Source organism: Heterocephalus glaber, unplaced genomic scaffold (assembly GCF_053883595.1).
Source record: "Heterocephalus glaber isolate CG9 unplaced genomic scaffold, H.glaber_assembly_v1.0 deba00000943, whole genome shotgun sequence".
In the NCBI taxonomy this organism is placed as follows: domain Eukaryota; kingdom Metazoa; phylum Chordata; class Mammalia; order Rodentia; family Bathyergidae; genus Heterocephalus; species Heterocephalus glaber.
In genome coordinates this window covers 8,005,339-8,026,336 of record NW_028258175.1, presented here as the reverse complement: position 1 = coordinate 8,026,336, position 20,998 = coordinate 8,005,339, and the positions used below count along the sequence as shown (strand labels likewise).

General features: G+C 55.4%; 1 pseudogene across 1 annotated transcript; it reads right to left on the bottom strand.

Annotated features, from left to right (window-relative positions):
• Positions 1-248: 248 nt before the first annotated feature.
• Positions 249-20,290, bottom strand: LOC110344207 (adenylate kinase isoenzyme 6 pseudogene; annotated as a pseudogene). The gene is made up of 2 exons (XR_015450398.1): positions 16,524-20,290; positions 249-4,242 (listed from the first exon to the last, which is right to left on the bottom strand). The product of XR_015450398.1 is annotated as an adenylate kinase isoenzyme 6 pseudogene (transcript).
• Positions 20,291-20,998: the final 708 nt, after the last annotated feature.

Here is a 20,998-nt window from a genome sequence, read left to right as displayed (position 1 = left end):
ATCGGGGACCGAACTCGGGTCCTTGCGCTTGCGCAGCAGGTGGCGAAACCACCGAGCTAAATCCCTGGCCCTGTGTGACTACTCTTACCATCAGTCATTTTTCTTTCTTTTTTTGTAGTGCTGGGGATGGAACCTAGGGCTTCCCACGTGCTAGGCAAACACTGTACCTGGGAGCTGCACCCTCAGCCCTCCAATTACTTAAAAAAACTTGGGGTGAAATACACTAAAAATTCACCACTTCAAAGTACTTGATTCAGTGCCATTTAATGTATCGACAGTATTGCACAGCCATCACCACCATCTAGTTCCAGAATGTTTCCACCACCCCAAGATGCCTGTAGCAATTGCTGCCACACTGTCCCCGGGCCCTGGAAACTCTCACCTCCTTTCTGTGGACGTGGAGTCACCTACCCTGGATGCTGCCTGTTCCTAGACCCGCTCAGCACGTGACCATCTGCATCTGGCTTCTTCCACCCAGTACGTGTTTTCAAGCTTGGTCCATGCTGGCAGCCACGTACAAGTACTTCACTCCTCTAATCCTGTGATCCTTTTGGTTACTTTTCAAAAGTGATTTCAGCAAGTCTTTTTAAAATTATTATTATTTTTTTTGGTACTGGGGATCGAACTCGGGTCCTTGTGCTTGCGCAGCAGGTGGTGAAACCACTGAGCTAAATCCCCAGCCCTTTAAATTATTTTTTAAAATAAATTTTATTTTTCCCGGTACTGGAAAAAAAACAAAAGAAATTTTATTTTATACCATTTCCCTCCTCAAGCCCCCTCCCCTCTCTGTGTACAAAACTTTTTTTTCATATTTTTCTTCTATTTTCATTTTTTTTCTTTTCCCTTCCATCCTTTCTCCTTGCATCCTCCCTTGTTCTCCTTCTCATATGAACACTTTCTTCCCATTTCCCAACATCCATTATACATTTCAGTCCTTATTTCCACTTTTGGTTTCTCACATCAGAGAAACAATGTGGTATTTAAACATGTGCATCCAATTTATTTCATGTAGGAGTATGGTCTCAAGGTCCATCCATTTTGCTATGAATATCTGAAGCTCATTCTTCTTTATGGTAGAGTAATACTCCATTGTATAAAAAACCCCACATCTTCTTTATCCACTTGTCAGTTGATGGGCATTTGGGCTGTTTCCAAGATTTAGCTAATACAAACTGTGCTGCTATAAACATGGGTGTGCATATATCGCTGTGGTAGGATGCATTTAATTCTTTTGGGAAGATACCAAGAAGAGGAATAGCTGGGTCAAATGGAACCTCTAGCTTCTTTGAGGAATCTCCACACTGATTTCCACAGTGTTTGCACCAGTCTACACTCCCACTATCAATGGAGAAGGGTTCCTTTTTCCCCACAGCCCCTCCAGCATTTGTTATTGGCTGACTTGTTGATAGCAGCCATTCTTTCTGGAATGAGAGGAGATCTCAGCGTTGTTTTCATTTGCATCTCTCAAATGACCAGTGATATTGAACATTTTTTCATATGTTTATTTGCTGTTTCTAATTCTTCATCTGAGAATTGTCTTTTCGTTTCAGATGCCTATTTTTGGATTGAGTCTTTAAATTTGGGGGGTCTGATATTTTTGAGTTCTTTATAGATTCTAGATAATAACCCTTTATCTGATGAGTAGCTGGTAAAAAAATTTTTCCCACGCTGTGGGTTGTCTCTTCGCTCTCTTGGTGGTTTCTCTTTTCATCAAGTGTTTATTGAGATCAAACACAATCAATTACAACTGGTCATCAGAAATGTCCCACGCTGTGAGTTCTGACATGGGGCCTGCCTTGGGAGCTACCACCAGGCTGAGGCACAAGACATTTCCTTTTTTTTCCATTTGATCAGATTTATTGTTTAGCAACTATGCGTATTTTAAATGCTTAATAATAATTGTATTCATTATATTTGTGATTAACTTTCTCATGGAGAAAAAGAAACCCAGGCATAAAAATACCTGCTGGGCCTTCCACATAGTTTTGGTTTTTACAGATACTTAGAGGCCATGTCTATAAGGTGGGCAAAGAGGCACCACCAAGTGACCAGGCACGGGTTGTGCCCTTTGACCCACTGCTCAGTCCATCTCAAGATCTGGTTTATGTTGTCCTCTAGCTCTTCAGGCGTATTGCTGGGCAGCTGGTGCACAATATCTTCTTTGTATGATAACATGGCCTCTTCATAAAGAACTTGAAAAATCTCACACTCGATACTGTCTCCTAGTTTCTTCTCATTATAACCCCTTGTTTCAAGTCTTTTTATACAATATACTGTTATCTGTTCTCAACACAAAAACTGCCTGCAACCATCGTTCAGGAAAGAAATCACAACCACGGTAGTCAACAATAACTCCACCTTCTGCCATTTGGTTCTCCAACTCATCAACCACTTTTTCTTCATCTAAAATGGGACACTCATACTCTTCATCATAGCCATTATATAATGCCCCTTCTCGAGCTACATCACCCATATTAATGTACTTTAGTCCTGATCTGGATGCAAGTTCTTTGCCTAGTGTGGTTTTTCCAACTCCTGGTGTACTGGTGGTCAGGATGTGGGAAGCACCATAGTCCCTGACGCCTGGCCCGGGTGCGTCAGCTCGCTCTCCTAGCACACTGCCACAAGACATTTCTAGTACCAGCATGGAGACGTTTTATGAAGACCTTCTCTGCTCCAGGCCAAGCCTGTGTTATAAAGGGCCAGAGCTTGTTCTTTGTCATTGTGAGTGTCGTTCCACTGCATGGCACTTTGCTCACCCATTGTCCCCCACCGGCCCCCCAGGGCCATGGATGACTCTGCTATGCACACCCTCAGTGGGCAGGAGTGCTGGCTGCTGTGCAGGCCACACAGGAGTGAGGCTAGTGGGTCCTAGGAAGTTGTCCAGCCAGCTGTGGTGGGCCCTGACCATTTTCCAAGGGCTTCACTGATTTCTGTCCCAAAGTGGCGCCTGCATGTCCCTGGAGTCCTTCTCATCTTGGACCACATTCAGGTCACTCAGCCTAGCTGTTTCGTCTCTTTTTACCCCCAGTGCTGAGGATTGAACCCAGGGCCTTTATACTGCCGGCCATTCTTTTATTTTTTCTTTTGAGACAGGCTCTCTAAGTCCCTAAGTTCCCTGGGCTGGGCTCAAACTTGCAGTAATCCTCCAGTTTCAGTCTCCCAGAGCGCTGGGATCACAGGCGTGCGGCACCACACCTGGGTGCCATCACTTCTACCACTGAAGTAAATACAGTAATGAGAGATGCAAGATGAATTTCTGCCCACACACTGAAGCCAACAGATAGCTATTTTCTTTCTCTTTTTTTGTGCCGGGGATCAAACCCAGGTCCTTTCGCTTTCGGGGCAGGCGGCGAAACCACTGAGCTAAATCCCCGGCCCAACAGATAGCTATTTTCAGAGTGAACTCACAGAGCTGATGAGGACAGCAGCTAACATCTTCTCCCAGATCCACAGCCCAGGCCCTGGGCCAAGTGCGAGTACCAACTCCTCAAACCCTCACACCTGTCCTGCGCTCTCGTTAGTACCCTCACTTTACAGGTGTGGGAACTGAGGCACAGGAGAGAGTATGTGGGCTCGAAGGTCACACAGCCAGCCAAGCATCTTAGTCTCAGGCTGAAGAACCCCGGCCCACCATCTCCCCGGGGACTAGGGCTCCCGTGTCTCTGGGGATTCCTCAGGGTTCTCTGGAGTTGCCTGGCTCTCAGCCTGCTGAGAGAAACTGAGAAACTGAGCCCCAGAGCAGAAAGTCCCTTGGTTTAAATCTCTTGCTCAAGGTTGCATTTAGAGAGAGGCCATGCCCAGCACGTGCAAGTCTGTACTGGGAGGAGTGGCATTTCCCAGGGGGCTCTGCCAACTTGGCCATGGCTGGGCTCAGCCAATGGATGGATGGGAGGCGTGGCAGGAGGCTGGAGGGTGGGGGGAGGGAGCGGCAGGGTATTTCTTCCTCTCTCCCGCTCATCTCAGCTACAGCAGGAACTTCTGTGTGACCCCAGCTCCCGTGGCAGAGACCCTCCTCCTGAGCCATCTGGTGTCTTTCCTGTTCCTGCCTGGAGACCCCACTCCCGGGGCCCTGGTAACATTGGCTTGTCTGTTTTCCTGAGAGGACCCTGATTGGGATGTGCTGGGCAAGGATTCAAATTCAGCTCATCTGATGGTGGAGTCTGTATCATTAACCATTAGGCAACACTGTCCCACAGCTGAGCTTCCTTTGGCGTGTGTCTCCAGGTCCAATAGTCACTGCTGAGAGAGAGAGAGAGAGAGAGAGAGAGAGAGAGAGAGAGAGCGAGAGCGAGAGCGAGAGCGAGAGCGAGAGCGAGCGAGAGAGAGCGCTTACCTCTTGTCGTCTCGTAGAGCTGAGTTGCAATACTGCCTGTGACCAGCAGGGGAGAATCCACCCCCTAGGAAGGGCTCTCTCTGAATTTCAGGCTGGGAAAGCTTTTCTCAGCTGGGTACACAGCACATACCTGTAATCCCAGAACTCTGGGAATCTGAGGCAGGAAAATTGTAAGTTCCAGCCCAACTTGGGCATCTTAGAGAGACAGAAATAGACACACAGACCTTTTCCTCCCTTTTGGACTTTGGACTATCTTTTTTAAAAAGATGAACTTAATGACAAATACATAAATAAAAACCAAGAGGCTGTCAAAAATCTAAGCAGCCCTGAATAAGCCACAGCTGTGATTATTCATTCTGCAACTATTTCTCAAGCTGCCAGAAGCTGCCCTTGAGTACGTGTGGTGGAATCCACAGCACGCATTTATAAAGATCAGGAAAGGTGAGGTGGGGGCTGCGGGTCACGCACGAGCCCCAGCATGCACCGGCTGTGTGCGTGGTGTAGTCACCCAACCTCTATGAGCATCAGCGTCCTTACTGAACCTCGGGATCATCTGTACAGTGCTGCGGGCCACGTGTGGAACTGCAGGCAGGCGTGGGGAGGATACTTAGTAGATGTGGCTATGGTCATTACCAAGGGTGAAAGATCCTGTCCCAGGAAGGGAGGAGGAGGGACCCTGGGGCCCCTTGCACCCTCCATGGGGGCCGGCCAGGGAGGTGGCCCACAGGGGAGCAAGGAGCAGCTTCCCGGCTAGAACTGGGTGAGGGGGTGTAGGCTGGAGAAAGTCACCAGAGAAAGAGACCTGGTCCCAGGCCTGCCTGCCCCTCAGCCCCACCCTGACCTTCCCTGCCACTCCTTCCAGCAAGTTCCTCACAGGAAGGGGCTTGCTCCCCCACCTCCCCAGGAAGAGGCATAGTCTCTTCCGGCACCCAGGAATGCATTGCAGCCCTGCTCCAGCATCCACCGCTGGGAAGGGGCAGGCAGGAAGCCCCAACCCCCAAAGCACCACCTGGAGGAGGAGTGGGGGATGGGGTGCCCTGGCCGCTTGCGCCCCTCACCTTGCTGTGCCAAGAAAGGTGTTTGGATGACGGGCACCCGCATGCCAAGGTGAATGCTGTGTGGTGGGGGAGAGACTCGGGGACTTCCCCCATGGGTAACCCCGACATCAGCCTGTAGGGCAGAAAGGGTATCGGGAAGCCAGGATGGGGCTGTGTCACGGTGACCCTTCCAAGCCACGTGTCCTCTTGGGCCTGGCTCTCCCCATCTGTCCAGTGAGCTGTGTCCTAGGGGCCCTGACAGGATAGGGGCTGCCAGAGAGGCAGCGGGCCAGAGAGGGCTCACTGGACCTTCAGGACCAGCCCCTGGGGAGGTAGCTCTGGCCCCTGCCAGGAGGGGGTGCTTTACTCATGACTCATACTTTGTGGGACCAGCCTTGTCCCTGGGAGGCCCCTGCCAGGAAGGCCCTGGTCTGGCCCCAGCTGCACCCTGCCCAGGCCAGGAGAGGCCTGGCCAGCCCCACCCCGAGGTTGGGAGGGGACTCGCTGAAATGGGGACCTTGTTTCTGAATCTCAAACTACATTCGTACTCAACGCAGTCACTGCCTGGGGAAAGTTGGCCATGAAGAACCAATACAGCCACTTGTCCTCAAGAAAACTGTACCTCAAGTTCCCATTCCCTGCCCAGTGCTCCCCAACTCAGCTCCAGACCCGACCAATCACCGTCCGGATTTCCCCAGGAGCTGGCCCTAGATGAAAGCTGGGTGACTCGAGAGGATATGGATCACCCGAGAGGATATGGATGCGGCAAGTGAGTTGGAGATCCTGTGTCCCCCAGACCTTCTGTGAGTGGTTCAAAGGCACCCCCACCCCCGTCACCATCAGGAAAATGAATTTCCAGGAGCTTCCGGGCCTCTGGGGGTTCAGGCAAAGCTGGTTCCAGCTGCAGATGGATGCAGTTCTGACAAAGAAGTGTAGGTGTTGGCTGCTGGCTCAGAAAGTTCCCAGGGAAGAGGCGGTAGGGATGGGGGCCGGGAGGGGGCTGGGTAGGACACAGCACCTGCTGCAGCTGTCCAGAGCTCTGCACTTGACCTCTAATTACTTCTGGGAAACATCTGTCTCTCTCCATCCCCATGGCTACCCCGTCTCTCACCAGAACACTAGCCACCTCCTCCCTGGCCTCTGCCAGCCCCCCCAGCCACTGTCCACCCCACTGCAGGGAGGTTCTCTTCCAGCACACCTAAGCCAGCTCCACCCTCAGGTGGGCAGCCTGGTGCCCAGAGCCTGGGGAGCCAGTCCCCGGTGCAGGGAGGTGATGCAGAGAATGGACCAGGGAGCCCCCATCTATTAGCTAAGGGGCCGAGGAAAACACCACGTGTCTAATTCAGTGACACAGAACTGTGATGACGGATTGGAAGAGGCAGCAGAGCTCTGAGGGGATAGAGGATAGAACCCCAAGGGAGCAGCCCCTGCCTACCTTCAACTGATGGTTCCTACAGGACTGAGGGGCTGTGTGTGTGCAAAGGTCCTGGAGCAGGAGGGGGCATAACAGCTGGGAGCCACAGAAAGGGAAGACAGGAAACACTGAAGAGAGGTGGAGGGAGGGAGGGAGAGGGAGAGGGAGAGAGAGGAGAGAGGAGAGAGAGAGAGAGAGAGAAGTGCAGGAGGGGCCACTGGCCTGGCCCCCAGTGATGCCAAGCAGGGCAGGATGGAGGGTAGGGTGACGCCATCCCATGGCTGCTTTGGGTAGGGCCACTGGGTGCTCAGGAGAAGAGCAGGGGCCAGGGGACCAGGAGGATCCTGGTGAGAGATGAGATAGCATGGCCTGGGTGGCGGCCATGGGGAAGGAGATTCAGACTTGGGACATGGCAGGAGGGCAGGAAGGACCGAATTTGGGGTAGGGAACAGACAGTGTCAAGCCTCCGAGGGACAGCGCTGGGACAGTCCATCCAGGGCACCCCTTACCAATGCTCCCCAGAGCCGATGGGCACCCGGGCAAAGGCGCCTCCTGGGGGGCTGTGAGAGGGCCTGACCCGAAGCCAGAGTCCTGGGGTATGTGGGGCAGGGAGGTCGAGGTAAGACCTGCAGCCCTGCAGCCTCCCCCAGGCTCTGAGCCAGGTTTGCTCTCACCTGCCAGGGTATAGGGGAGTGGACGCCCCCCAGGGTGGGGTGAGCAAAGCGGCTCAGGAGGGGAGGCAGCGGGTGTGACGCCCTCCTCTCCCCTGTCCCCAGCACACCCGGCCCAGGGTGAGCCCACCAGGGTCCGTGTTGACCCTGCCTGGCAGGGCTTGGTTCCCACAGTCAGAGTGAAATCACTTCCCCGAGGCTGAAGCGCAGCCCCCAGGCCAGTTCCCAGCAGCGCCTTCCCGGCAGCGGGTCTGTGCTGCACAGAGGCGACCCAAGGGCATCCTTCCCATTTTCCGGGCCACCTGTTCAGGTGCACAGAGAAGGAAATGAAGGAAATGAAGCACAGGGAGGTTGACAGTGACACGTGGAGCCCGTTGGGGCCCTGAAGCCTCCACTTGACTTTTAAATTGTGTGACTTGAGGAAAGAAAAAAAAATCAACTACATTATGCAATTCCGCGTTCCAAGTTTTCATCCCTAAGTGGCCTCCAGATCAGCCCCGGTGTATTCTTTTCTACCCCGACAGGGGGGGCTCCAGGGGCTCTCAGGGACAAGCCAGTGCTGTGTGGGGCCGGGGGTGAAGCTTGGACTCAGCCTCCATCACCACCTCTGCCCTGTGGCCCTGAGCACCCTGACCTCACCCAGCTCCCTGTCCTGGGGCCTGGCTGGTGGATCCTGTGATTGGCCGGGGCAGCCGGGTGCCCTGTGTCCCTTCTGTTTCCCAGCCCGTTTTACTTTTCCTCATGTGTTCTAACCCCGGCTGCCCAGCTGAGTTGTTCTCTGGACAGAGGTGGCCCCTGCCTGTGCCTGTCCTGTGGACGCCGTGGCCAAGGGGCACACCTCGGCAGGGGTGTGGAGTTTCTAAGCTTGTTTGCCATTTCTGAGCCATTGCTCAAAGTTGGCACTGAGCACAAGGTCAACCCTATTGTAGAAACTGAGGCATGATCAAGGCTGTCTGATGGGGAGACAGCTGAGACCCAGCTCCAGGCAGTCGTGGAATTCATACCCCACTCTCTTGGGAGTCTACCAGGTCACCCAAATCTCAGTGGCTCCTCATTGCCAGCCACATGCTCTGCCTTTGCCGACTGCCTTCTTTGTGGTCTCCAGGACCATGTGCTGGGAGCACTGCAGCAGCCTTTTGCTTCATCTCCTGCTCTTGGTCTCGCCCTGTCTAGTCTACTATCCCCGGTCTAGAGTGAGACTTCTCAGACACACATGGATCAAGTCATACTCCCAATCAAAATATGCCTAACATCTGAACTGTCACTCCAGAGTGGCTGTTCTGATTGGCTGAGTCTGGTCACATGCCTTACCCTAGCTGCAAGGGAAGCTGGGAAAGTGGATGTGGGCAATTTGGGCTCCTCCCATGGGAGACAGTCTCTGCCTTACCCCAAGTCCCATGGTGGGGGTGCTTCCTAAAGATGGGAGAGGGGCTCACATGGTGAGGGACTGGAAGATGCCCAAAGCTCTGTGTTTTCCCAGCTCCTGACAATCCTGGACTCAAGAGAGGCACAGTTGAGTGTGTGGACACTCAGTTCTTGACACATCCATCTGTCCACCTATGTCCAGCCTTTCACTGACCCTGGAAATTGAGCATTCACATATATCTCACCTCTGTCAGCATTTCTGTATCTCTCCTTTCTCTGCCAGCTCCTAGACAGCTAGTGTGGCACACAGTGGGGACTGCAGGGGACAGGGGTGCCTACAGGAGGCCTGGCCCAACTGGGAGCATGTGGGAAGGCTTTCTGGAGGTGGCAGTGAGGGGTATTGAAGGATGAGCAGGAGTCCTAGAAACAAAGTTGTGGGAAACAGCTTCCCAGGTTGACATAACAGCTGGAACAAAGCCATGGCGGTGTGCTGGGAAATTCCAAGGGGATCTGGTGTCAGAGGTAACCCTGAGGCAGGGCTGCTGAGAGCTGAGGCCACACAAGGCGGAAGGGGACTGATTACTGCTGGTTTATGGGTCTGACTTGGAGCTAGAACTTGATTCCAGGCAGGGGAGTAATGGGGTCAGATGTGTGCTTGAGAGGGACCCCTCAGACAGTCTGTGTGGGGGTCCAGTCAGGGTGTGGCCAGAGTCCTGGCCAGCCAGGTTGGGTTAGGATCTAGCGCTGGGGGGCAGCGGGACCATGACAGGGACTCAGACACCCTGATTGCCTTTTGGTAGCGAGCAGGAGTTTGCCACTGATGCCAGGACACATCCAGACGAGAGGGAGGGACCCGAGACCCAGCAAGTCCCTGGCCTGGTCTCCTGTCCTCAGTTTCCTTATTTGTAAATATAGAGGGGTGTGGTGATCTCTGGGACAAGGACCGAGAGCTGGCCAGGCCACCGGCTTCCTGGTCCCTGGGAACTCCTATGACCTTCACGGAGCTGAGGACAATGACAAGACGAGGGAGACTTGGTGGGTCCAGTGGGCTGGATGGTGGACAGGACTGGGTCTGGCTCCCAAGGCTGCTTTTCCCAGTGCTGTGGTGCCCAGAATGCAGGCTGGGCTCAGGAGCGAGCCAGGAAAGGCAGGAGCGGAGCCCTGGGCCAGGCTTCTCAGGACAAGGATGTCATCATTCCAGGAAGCCTGCCTCCCGAGAGGCCCGGGTTTCCCCCATTTGCATAGGCACAGTAACAGGAAGCAGGGCTCACACTGCCTCATCAGCACGGGCTGGGCTGGCGGGCACAGGGCTCAGCCCTGGGGACCCAGCCTGGGCTGCCCCCCCCGCGAGAGTGAGCAGAACCCTAGCTGCGCATCCTACCCAGCAGCAGCTGGACAGGTTGCCGGACAGATGGCCAGATAGCCCCGAGGCTGTCGCCAGGTATACCTGGATGTCAGACAGGCACAGGGACTCCAAGCAGCCCAGCTGTCCCCAGGGAAGGAAAGGCTATCACCGGTGACAGCTGGGTGTACCAGTAGGGTCAAAGTGCACCATGCTGCTGCTGAGATCTGCTGCTGCTGAGCTCTGCTGCTTCCCAGAAGTGACGGGGAGACTTTACTCCTGCAGGAAGTGTGCCCATCTGCTGCCTTGCCTCTCTCTGTCCTCTCCCAGTTTCCCCCAGCCCTTTCCAGTAAGCTGGGGTTCAAGCAGGAAGCCTGTTTCTCAGATGCCCCTCAGCAGGTGTGGGACAGGGACTGAGCAGGGCACAGAAGCCGGACTGGGGGACTCAGCCTCATCAGGGTCAGGTGCCTGGGGGCCCTGGACCTCCTGGGCATGGGCTCCCCATCTCTGCAATGGGGGAACATGTGCTCCCCTCCCAGCATCAAAGAAAGGCAGGGAGCTGTACTTCTAGTGCTCACATGAGCCTTGGGTGGGAAGGTTTGGTCTCTTTATGGCAGATGTTGAAAGAGAAGCCAGTTAGCCCGGGTTTGGCTATAACACCTGTAATCCCAGCACTCTGGGAAGCTGAGGCAGGTGGATTGCCTGGGCAATTTAGCAACTTAGATCCTGTGTCAATATTTAAAAAAAATTAAAAACAGGGCTGTGGATGTAGCTCAGCACAAAGACCCTGGGCTCAGTTCCCAGAACTTGGGGAGCAGGGACTGGTTTCACACATAAAGCTATAGCATTATGGTGGTTGGGAGTCACGACTTGCAGGGACCCCTGCAGGCACAGCCAGAGCAGGCCATGGATCCTGGCTCCGCCACTTGCTGCCCTGCAGCCTACAGGGACCCCTTCACCTCCCTGAGCTTGGTTTCTGCATCTTTGGGGTGGGACTCAGCCATCCTTGGGGTCCACGAGGGACCATGTGGAAGGCCTGGTGGGAAGAAAGGTACACTGGAGGCAGTGAGAGCCCCCGGGGAGAGGGCAGCTCAGTCCCACAGCAGCTCCTGTGGTGGGGCTGGGTGACGGGTCAGCCTCACGTGCTGTGCTCCATGAACCCCTCAGAGAGGTCAGGTGAGGGGGAGGCCAGGCCCATGGCATCCTCTAGGAGGGTCCCCAGGCTTCCTGGAGGAAGGGCTTGGAGCAGTGCCAGAGCTGGTGACAGGACTGACAGGGCTGGCAGCCGGAGCAGAAGAGGAGCCATCTCGATTCTGGCAGCACAGCTGAGGGGACGGCGAGGTGTGCAGGCCTCACCCCATCTCTCAGAGGCCCAGAGTCTCCCAGACTGGGCTTCAGACCCCACCCCGAAGGGCTGCCCCCATCCAGGGCAGGGGGACAGTGACGTAGACCAGGCAGAAGAGCCTGGTGGCCTGGGCCCAGTCCTTCCCGAGGGACACTGCTCTCCCAGGGGCCCTTTCTGACACAGTAACAGGCAACTGCTCTCGCTCATCTTTCTATGCAAATAATGTTTAAATGAACAAAAATGGGGCCGTGGCTTTCAGGGTCTGACAGTCTGCTTGTTCCTGTGAGGAGGCACCCAGGCCATTTTCCCAGAGGAACTAACCCCCCAAATGACTATTTTAATGGCTCCAAGATGGACAGGCCATGTATACATGGTGGTAATGAACATAACCAAGTCTGTGATTTCAGCAAACATTTCTTGAAGCAGCTTACGTGAGCTGACAGAACAAAGGCCTGGAGTCCTTGGTTCTGAGTTCTAATCCTGTCTCCACATCTAGACGAGAGCTGTGTGACTGCACAAGTTACTCAAAGGCTCTGCTTTTCCTTGGCTTCCTGAGAGATGGGGAACAGAGCAATCCTTGCCATACCTTCTGGTGGACTCCCCTGATCACATGTGAAACCCTGATTAAGCACAGTGCTCTGCAGACAGATAGGAGATGCCTCGTCTACAGGGCCTGTGGTGGGGTGGTTTTTAATGGCTCCTTGAGCCAGGCCGAGTTCCTGTTCTGGGGGGGGCTGAGTTCATGCCAGGTGGCCTTGAGCAACCTCACAGAGGAGGAGGAGGGGGAGGGGCTCATGCATGACCACGTGAGGCAGAGGCAGAGGCACGTTGGGGCCTTTCCCAGCCCCTTGTGCAGAAAGCATCCCTTCTGGTGGGCCGGTTCCCAATTCCCAGAATTCCCCATTACCTGGGTGCCTCAGCCTTGGGAATCAGCATTCTGGGGAGAGACGCTCAGGGAGAAATCACACTCAAGTCTGCCTGAAATGCCACCACCGCCCCTGGGACATCACCCTGGATTCCTGTCCATGGGCCCAGCAGACCCCTCCCGTGAGGGTCATGCTGGGGACAGACTCCCGGGATGGGTGGACAGATGGAAGCCCAATCCCCCTTCCCCAAAGGAGCCCCAGTGAGAGGGCAAGAAAGGCCCTGTCTTGCCTGTGACTGCTCCAACCCCCCCAGGCCCGGGGACGCCAGAGCAGCCGCGTCCCTGTGCCCTGGCTTGTGCTGGGGCTGCCGCAGTGACTCTGGCACAGGCACAGCCCAGCTCCGCGGCCATCAGCTTGGCGCCACTGCACCCAGGCCAGGCGCCTCTGGGCCGAGCCTGCCTCAGCCCTCCCGGGAGCCCTGGGGTCTCCTCTCCAGGACGCTCAGCCACTCTGAGCCTGCGTTCCCTGGGACTTGGGGATAATGAGGCCGTCACATGGAGTGTCACCCAAGATTGTCCTTTCGGCAGGTCAAAGTCAGGGGGATATGGCGGTTTCACCCCACCGACCAGAGCTCTGCTCCCTACATAGAGGGGCCCTTGAGGAGGGAATGAAGGTGGGGCCGTGGCACGGGGCCAGGCTCTGTACATGCCCCTACTAGGTCCACCCTCAGCCTTGGCGTCGCATGGGGAGATTTCCTCTGGGACCCTTCAGCTCCCTGCCTGTGGACCCCCTCCAGGGCCCACAATGCTGAGTCCTCACTCTTCCTCCAAAAAGCCCTGAGTCACTGCAGGCGGCCTGCAGGAAAGGTGACTCAGGGGATCCGCTCAGGCTCCGTGGGGTGCCAGGGGGAGCGGGTGATTAAGTGGGGCCTCACTCGAGTGCCATTGCCTCACCTCCAACCTCCTTCTGAGCTGGGGCTGCTGACTCAGGGGCCTCTAGTCCCACCGTCCTACTCCTGGAGCTGCAGCCCGCAGGCTCTGACATTTCCTTCATTGATTCACTTCTGTTTGTCCATTCATGGCAGCTCCAGATCGATCAGCGGTTGCTCATCCTGGGTCCAGCCCTTCATTCATTAGTAATAAAGCTCAGAGGCCATTGGCTGCCCTGCCAAGTGCCTTCTCCCATTCAGTTCTCTTGGTACCTGATCAACCCATTACACAGAGTGGGAAACTGAGGCACAAGGAAACTCAGCACTGCCGAATTCCAGGATTCAAATCCCAGCCTGACTCTTCTTCCAGAAAAAAGTGTCAGTGTCCTTGAGAGCTGTGCCTACCCAGCTAGGGTGGGGACTGGTCCTCTCTCTTCCTGCAGCATGCAAGGTAAACGCTCCGGGACCCCACAGTAAACAGCATGCAAGGTAAACAGCCGCAACCCAGAGTGACCCATAGGGTCAGAGACCTCAGCCAACCACAAGCTGCCTTCCTCACGAGAGGCAGCTGCCTAGTGAGGTTGTGTAGGATCCTGAACCATGGATCTCAGAGAATGGCCAGGGACTTACGGTGCCAAGTCCCAAGGTTACACCCGCCCTGTTTTCAACTGGCCTGCCTCTACATGAGATCTTTCTGCTCCTTCTCTGGGACTCAGCAGAAGACTCAACCTTTCCACTCATCCCTGAAAGCAAAACCTGCACTCTGAGAGGCATCAGGAGAGGCAGAGCACCAGGATTTAGGAGGCAGAGGGCAGAGCCGGCTGCTTCAGGAGACCCGAGGGCTGCGGGTGTAGACGCCCCTGTGGTGTGGCGTCTATGGACCCCAGAAGGGTAGATTTCCTCCCTTGCTTTTGCAGCTGGGCTTCGAGCTCAGCTCCAGATCTGTGGGGTGTGCTTGTGTGGTTCTCGGGCTCCTGAACGCCTCAGTGCCAGACCTTCCCTACCCAGGCTGAGGTTGCTTTGGGGGATGCTGCAGGGTGTCACCTGCTGGGGACGGCTCCACACTGAATTCTTGGCCTGAGATTCTAGCAACTTGCCTTAGAATCTATCCAGACTTCCTGCTCTCCCATGCCCCAGCCTAGGCCCCTGATTTAGACTTTCAGTTTCTCACCAGACTTCCCCTCTTCCCCTTTCCTGGTCTGTGGCATTCCCCGGGACCTGGGGGCAGCTAAGTCCCCTTTCTTCAGGGTCCTGACTTGGGCATGGGGCCTGTGATCCTGCTTCTCTGTGTTCGGCCCAAGATCATGTCCCTGGGCCAGGTGAGCAGGAATCATTACCTGAGGTCACATCCTGTCTGACTCCCCTCTTACTGTGCTGCCTCTAGTTGCAGATCCCTGGGATTTTTTTTCTTTTTGTTGGTTCTGGGAATGGAACCCAAGGCCTCACACATGCTTGGGAAGTGCTGTGCCACTGAGCTACATCCCAACCCTTTAAGTTCTCTAGACTGGCTTCACACTTGAAATCCCACCTCAGCCTCCCCTCAGAATCTGGGCTCACAGGTGTGCGGCACCACACCCGGATCTTTTCTTTCAATAAACAATTCATCAACAGATAGTTGTCCATTGTTATACATGAAGCATTGCTTCTTAGGACCATTCCCTAGGAAACTCAAATCCCAGGATGCCATGCGGGCTGGGGTGCAGCTCAGTGGTAGAGGGCTAGGCTAGCATGTGCAAAGCCCTGGGTTCCATCCCCCACATGGCAACGAACAAACAAACAAAATGCTCAAGTCTCTTACATAAAACTGGAATACTATTTGCATATGAGCCTATGCACATCTGTATGTATGCTTGAAATCATCACTGGATTACTTATAATACCCAACACAATGTAAATGCTATGGAAATAGTTGCTACATTGTAGTTTTGGGGGAGTAATAACAAGAAGAAAGTCTGAACATGTTCAGTATAGATGCAAATTGTTTTTCTATTTTTCACCCACAGTTATTTGAATCCATGATGTGGACTGGGAGGGCCAAGTGTACCTACTTTAGTTTTGTTTATTCTATGTCATCCCTAACACCTCATCTGGGCCCAGCCAGGCTCCTTGGAATGGCTCCCCTTGTGACTTCATTTAATTTGCACATTGGGAAGAAGGGAGTTTCACTGACATGTGATGCAGATGAGAAGGCCAAGGTGCAGAGAGGGCAGTGCTGCCCAAGAGGGATAGGGGGAAACTGTTGGGTGGGGGACCTCAGGCCTCCTGCCGGGTCCCCCAGGTTGGAGCTCAGCCCTGGGGCCCAGGACTCACAGCAGCCACTGCCAGCGGGCTCCCCCCATTTCCCGGAAACAGACACGAGGCACCCACCTTGCTGGGCACCTTAACACTGGGTGTGGCCCTTCCTTCTAGGATCGAGCTGCCCGAGATTTCCTTCACAGAAGTGGGCAAGGCCCTGCAGGAATGCCCCACTCCCCTGGCAGGGCCAAGGACTCTGTGCCCGGGGCACCGCCTGGGCCCTGGATCCTATTGCAGAGCAGACAGCATCGGCGGCTGCACTGAGCATCCAGGCTTGCTGGTGTGGACGCGCAGTCAGGGGGAGAGCCCGGCCTCTGAGCAGCTCTGGGACCGCGGGCAGGTCACCCTCTGTAGGAACCAGCCCACGAGCTCGAACCTGACCACGGGGTGACCAGGATGAGGAGTGAAGATACACAAAAACAGGTTAAAAGCCGGGGGGCCAGAGGGCTCGTGTCTCCCTTCGACGCAGAGCTCCAAATGACTGGGGCATCTTGGTTTATTCAGACACGGGCACGCGCAACTCGTTTCGCAGGACTTCCCTGTCTCCCCCCTCCACGGCACTTCTCCGGGCAAGCCAATTAGCCTCAGCTGGCCTTGCTTCTCCCTGCAGCGTGTAGGCGCCTGCGCGCCCTCTTTCTCTCAGTACTCCCGAGGAGGCCAATTAGGCCTCGTCCTTCCCTTCTGGTCTCCCACAACCCTCCCTTTCTGGCCCTCGTTCCTCCACGTATACGATGGTGACAGTAACAGCGCCCATGGGCGTGGTGGGAATGAGGAGCCCGGCAGTAAAGCACTGGCTGTATCTTGTGCCAACTTCCCCGGGCCTCAGTTTCCTCCTCTGCGGAGTGGGAGATGCCCAAGCGCCCAGTCCTCCGCGTCCTCCCCCGGCTGCCCCCTGACCTTGCGCTGGCATTAGACGGGCCTAACCTTGTTAGCGCTTCTGTGGCTCCCGGCTGTGCCCCGTGAGCCCAACATCATTAGGCCGCAGTCCCGTGCATCACATCCTCGGGGAGCAGGGTCAAGATCTTCCTCCTCCAGGCAGGAAGTTGTCTCTTCTCTCCCCAGAATTCTCCTTTCCTTTGTCTCCTTTGCCCAGGCAGGGTCATAGCCCACTCCCCAGACCACTGACTGGCAAGGAGGCATTTGCTTTGGCCGCCCCAGACATCAGTCCCGGACCTATCCCAGATGACGCCGCCTGCAGCCTCTCCGCCGCCCACTCACTCCCACCCCCGCCCCTCCCCGGGACCACACAAACCTGACACTGCGCACGCGCAAGCCTGCCTTTCCCTTTCTAGCAACGCTCCCACCCCTTTAAGGGGTTCAGCCGGTGAGCTGTCTCCCATGTTCTGCATCCTGAGCCCCGAAAAGCCTCTTCCGATGGGTGTTCCTCCTATTCGTGATTTCTAGCTGAAGTAGCGTGTACTGAGCTGGTACCCTAGGAGCCGGTAACACCAAAGGCTCCTGGGACCAAAAGCCAGCAGGAGCCCGGGCTGTCGCAGTGAAGGTGGCAGCGGCAGAGAACAACCGAGAGCAAGGAGGAATCGCCAGGAGCTGCCATCTGCGGTGGTGGGAAGACTCCCGAGGTCTGCTGGTCGCTGCTGGCTCCAAATGGCAAGGAGGGCTGCTAGCTCCAGAAGAGCTGGGAGCTGCTGGCGTTCAGTGCCCAGGGCTGTTTTTGTGTTCTTTCCCCACCCCCCTTTCCCCCCACAGGGTCTTGCTGCATAGTCCAGGCTGGCCTTGAACTCATGGCGATCCTCCTGCCTCAGCCTCCTGAGTGCTGGGATTACAGGGCTACACCACCACACCTAGCTCAAGGCTGTTAACACTAAAAGAGCTACACATTGCCGAGTCATGATTTCTATAGGAACTGAGCAAGTGCCCTCAGCTGATTAGTCACATCTGGCAGGGTGGTTCAGGAACCTCCCTTTCAGAGGGCTCTGAAGAAGAGCGCGGACAATGGCTCAAGAGCTCTATCCGATTTCCACCTTCCATGACAGGAGCCCCTGTGCTGGAGGAGCCAGGGCAGGAGGGACAGGGCCCGTCCACAGAGCCATCTCAGGGAAGGAGGAGGGCGCCAGGCACCAGGCTGCCTCGAGGGCTCAGGTTCAGTGCCTGCACAGCCCTGCCTGCTCCACACCCCAGATCTGCGTCCTGGGCAAGTCTCCTACCCTGTCGGTGCCTTGGCTTCCTCTCACAGGGGACGGGGGAATAGGCTGGGCAGCGCTCAGCAAAGGCTAGCGGTGAAGAGGACGGGAGGAATAAGGAGGAGACTGACATGATGAGAGATGGCAGTGACAGAGCGCTGAAGGAGAAGGGGCGGGCGGTCCAGAAGGTGACAAGGGAGACGGTGAGGATGGCGACGCGGGTGAAGGCGGGATGAGGAGAGGGTGCATGTGCGGAGTCAGGAAGGGCGGGGCGCGTGGGCGCAGCTCCCAGCAGCTGTTTCTCACGGCCATCTCAGCCTGCCGTGCTGAGGGAGGGCCTGTGCATGGGCCTGGGCTGGGGCGCTGAGCCCGCTGGGCTGTTGGCGGCACGGCTGTGGGCAGTGGGGTCTCGAGGTCCCCGCCCAGGCTCCAGGGCCTGAGAGGGCATCAGTGACCAGGGCGGCAGCTGCCCACCAATCAGCTGTGCCTCGGAGACAAGGGTCCCCGGGGAGCTGCCAGCCCCACCTTGCTCGGGATGAAGCCGGCTTTGCACACAAGAGCTTTGGGGAAAGTCTGGACTTCTGATTTCTGGGAGGGAAACTGAGGCTCAGATACTTGGAGTCACTCCCTCTTGGTCATGTGGAAAGCTGGCTGCAGAGCCAGGTGAACTGTGTGGTCCCAAGCTGTGTTGTGTGGGCATACGTGTGTGTATGTGTGTGTGTGCATGTCCATACATGTGCCCTCACACACATGCTGTGTGTGTGACATGCACACATGTGGGTTGAAGCCCTTGGACAAAGCAGCGGGCCCTGCTGGGCTGGCGAGTGGACTCTGGGCAGTGTCTCCCAGCCAGTGCCCTTTCCCTGCCCAAGCATTCAGGAAGCAGCAAAATGGCCCTGTTAAAACCTGAATCTGGCACGGCCCTCCTTTCCTCACTGTCCCCAGGGATCCCTGTCCCCCGCAGAGAAAAGCCCAAACTTCCTCCCCTCATCTGTCCCTTCGCCTTCCTGACACATCAGTCTCCCCTTCCTGGGCCTCTCCAGAGTGCCCCAGGGCCTTTGCACTGGTCTTTCCCTCTGCCTGGGGTACACTTAGCCCATGCATCCTCAGCTCTCCCATCCCCTGCTTCAGTCTTTGCTCGAATATCCTTTCCCACTGTGACCTTCCCTCAACTCCCAGTTTACAGTCCCTTTCTTCCCCTCATTGGCGCCCCCCACACCCCCACTTTATCTTTATCCTCTGTGACGCTCAGCACTTTGCGGTCGTTGTGGAACTGACATGTTTCTATTTTCTTTATGGCCAGGGAGGTCTGCTGCCGGGCCTGGAGTTTGTCTGGCTCATTCACACTGCTACCTGGTACAGGGCCTGGTGCCCAGGATGTGCTCTGTCAGGGTTTGTGGAGGAAACAAATCGCAGGGACAGCCAGGCCCTTACTCCTGGCCTTCGGAAGCCTCCAGGGAGGGGTGGCATGAAGTCACCTCCTCTTGGTGACAGAAGCCACCGAGGTCAGAGCAGCAGTGTGGTGCCTCCAAGGATCTGGCAGCTGCCTGGGCACACAGATTGGCAGGAAGAGGCCAGAGCCAACTAAGCGTGGGAGATAAGCGGCTTCCCAGGAAGACAGGGGGGCTGGACGAGCTCCAAGCAGTTCCTGGGAACCTGCTGAGCACTCGGTGGGGGTGGAGGGCAGTAGAGCTGCGAGGTGGGCGTGGTGTCTGTCTGCCCCTGAGAGGCAAAGGGTCCAGACCCTGGGCATGGACTGGCTGCCTCCCAGACTCTGCTCCTGTGGCTCTGTGGGCCTCCAGACTCACAGTCCAGGGCCCAGCTCTGTTGCTTCTGAGCAGGGTCACCTGGGGCCACAGGGGCCTCATCTAAAATGGGAAGAATAAGGCTGGGGATTTAGCTCAGTGGTGCCGCTGCCTGCCTCACAAGTGCAAGGTCCCGAGCTCCACCCCTGGTACCAAAAATAAAATAGGGAGAGTAGAGACCAGTGTGGTAGGGCTGTTGGGAAGATGAGCTGAGATCAGGCATGGAAACTGCTCCGCTGAGCCTGGAATGTAGCAAGTGCCCATTAGCAGGCATTGTCACTGCTATTCTAGCTTCTACTTAGTAGCTATGTGACCTTAGATAAGTTATTCAACCTCTTTGGTCTGGACCTCAGTTCTGTAAAAGAGCATAATACAGCTGGGTGTGGTGGTGCACACCTGTGATCCCAGCACAGGAGGCTGAGGTAGGAGGATCACTGTGAGTTTGAGGCCAGTCTGGGCTACACAGTGAGTTCAAGGCCAGCCTGGACTACATAGTGAGACCCTATCTCACAAAAACAAAAACACAAAAAAGAGCATAACATTGTCCTCAGGTTGTTGGGGAAGCTTCTCAGCATCTAGGAGAGACTCCGAATGTGCTGGCTGATTGGGGCCAGGAAGCAGGGTAGGCAGGGGCCTCCTCCTCCCGCTCAGACATCAGACCTGCGGCAGGGATGGCTTCACAGAGGCGGTGAGCTTTGAGCTGAAAGCCAGGAAGGGTTTGAAAGTAGACATTTGGTGCTGGGGAGGCTGGGGTGAGATGGTGCTTGCCCACACTGCTGCTAAGAGTGTCAGTGGTCCAGTAATTTTGGAAGGCAATCTAATCTGCCAGTTTGTACTGAGAGTCTTAAAATGGTTTGTATTTCTACACTTTGGAAATTCCCATGTTAGAACCGCTTCTGTAGAGAAAATGTAAGATGTGGACAGAGGTTTAGGTAGTGATTATTACAGTTTGGTCTTCAGAGTCCCCCAAGGGCCACGTGGTAAAATCTCAGTCCTCAGTGTGGTGCCTCTGGAGGTGGTGGGACCTTTAAGAGGTGGGGCCATGGGAGGTCCTCAGGCCCTGGGGGCGTGTCCTTGGTGGGGGTGTGTCCTTGGTGGGGACTGCAGACCCCAAGCTCTTGCTCTGTTTTGCTTCCCAGCCACCAGGTGGGTGGTTTTGCTCTGTTGGGGGCGCCCACCAGTATGTGTGGCCTTGCTCCAGGCTCAAAGCAATAGGATCAACCAATCATGGATTGGAATCTCCAAAACATGAGTCAAAATAAACCTTTCCTCTCTATAAACCGATTACCTCAGGTATTTGTTACAGTGACTGAAAGCTGACCAACACAGTGATGTTCATTTCTGACCGATTTAAAGCAAAATGGAAGGAACTTTAATGTCCATCCTTGGGCTCCAGTTAGCCTAAGGGACGCATCCCTGCCTCAGAACTTGTCACACTCTTCAGAAATGGAGC